The sequence below is a fragment of the Anastrepha ludens genome, chromosome 3, assembly GCF_028408465.1.
Source record: "Anastrepha ludens isolate Willacy chromosome 3, idAnaLude1.1, whole genome shotgun sequence".
Lineage (NCBI taxonomy): Eukaryota > Metazoa > Arthropoda > Insecta > Diptera > Tephritidae > Anastrepha > Anastrepha ludens.
Window position 1 is genome coordinate 49,432,801 of NC_071499.1, and position 1,652 is coordinate 49,434,452.

At 37.9% G+C, this 1,652-nt stretch overlaps 1 non-coding gene across 1 annotated transcript; it reads right to left on the minus strand.

The window, feature by feature from the left end:
- Nucleotides 1-701: 701 nt before the first annotated feature.
- LOC128859408 (U6 spliceosomal RNA) lies at nucleotides 702-808 on the minus strand. Its single transcript, XR_008454147.1, has one exon. It is a non-coding gene; the product is annotated as a U6 spliceosomal RNA (small nuclear RNA).
- Between the last annotated feature and the right edge of the window lie 844 nt (nucleotides 809-1,652).

The window sequence follows — 1,652 nt, forward strand, 5'->3', positions numbered from 1 at the left end:
GAAGGCATTAAAAGCTCTCAAGGTGTTGAAAATTTAATTTAATTGATTTAATCGTGAATGATTTAAAGGTAATGTAAATTTGTTTAACAAAATTATTATTTCTTTAGTAAATAACATAAGTATTAAAATAAAAATAACTTCCGGTCATTCACTGCATAACACCAACAAGCAAAAGTGGCTAGTGAGTTTGTCGTGTTGTTACTTGTAGCGGCTGCCACTTCACGCCACTGTCCGCCATTAATTTCATATTTAAGCGCCACTAGTTGGCTCATCACACTCACCGACACAAATGCACGCACACTTACAAGTATATAAAGGGTGATCCGATTGGAAGAACTCTTTTCAATAGGGCTTTTTTAGCAGATCACGCGTGACTACTGTCAAACTAAATAAATCATTTTTTTTTTTCAGTATTCATTGAAATTTCATCATGGAAGCATTTAAGCCTCTACAACGTTTACAAATCATGCAACTGTTTTACGAAAATCGACGCTCTGCGAAAAGTGTTCATCGCGCGCTCAGGCCAACTTATGGCGTACAGCGATAAGGCTCGTTTTTTGTTTAATGGCTACGACAATAGCAAAATTGTCGTATTTGGGTTGAAGAACAACCCGAAGCCATTTCAAAACAGCCATTAGATCCATCGAAAACAACTACTTGGTGCGGTCTATAGGCAGGAGAAAACAACGGCCCATATTTCTTCAAAGACGAGACGCTTCACGATTTTGCGTGTCATCCTTGCGCAGGGGCCATGCTAATCTTCTCTGTATCGTTCTAATTTTAGTATATGTTCTGCCGAAGCAAGAACGAGACTGCTGCCAGAGTAACAGTGAATGACGAACGCTATCGCGCCTTGATACAAGACTTTCTGGTGCCAGAAATTGAAGCCCGAGATTTCCACAATATTTGGTTCCAACAATACGGCGCTACTTGCCATACAGCCCATGAAACATTGAATTTACTGCGTCATCTTTTCGTTTGATTTATTTTTTTCGCTGACCTTTATTTCTCGTCTGAGACCCAATGGATTGGCCACCAAGATCGTGTGATATCACACCTTTGGACTTTTATTTGTGGGGGTATGTAAAGTCTAAATGCTTCGTGGATAAATCAGCTTCGATTGAGGCATTGGAAGCCAAGATTGCTGAATTTATACACGATTTACTGGACGAAGTTCTCCAGCGACTCATTCAAAATGGCCGAATTACGACGCAGTTGCGGCCAACATTTGAAAGGGAGTATCTGATTATCTCTAAAAAAAATAAATGTCATGAATGCTTCTACACAAAAATAATAGAGATTTCCCAATCAATTTGAAAAATCGTTGTTTTATTTCAATTTAAAATTCAATACCTCTAAATTGATCACCCTTTACATATACATACTTGCCCACATTGCACGTAGCTAATTTTGACCACAGCACAACACCAACAGCAACAACACAACAACAGCAACAACAATAACAATAATAACAGCAGGAATGTTCGTATAAAATCCATTTATAATGTGTCTGGCTTCTGCCACGTCTCGCACGCAAAGTGTTGCCATATTTTCATTAAAACCTTGTTGTGATATTTTTTTACGTTTTTGTTTTTCTTATAATTTTGGCCAGTTAATGCTCTACTGAACTGTGCATTTTTAATGAGCTTAAA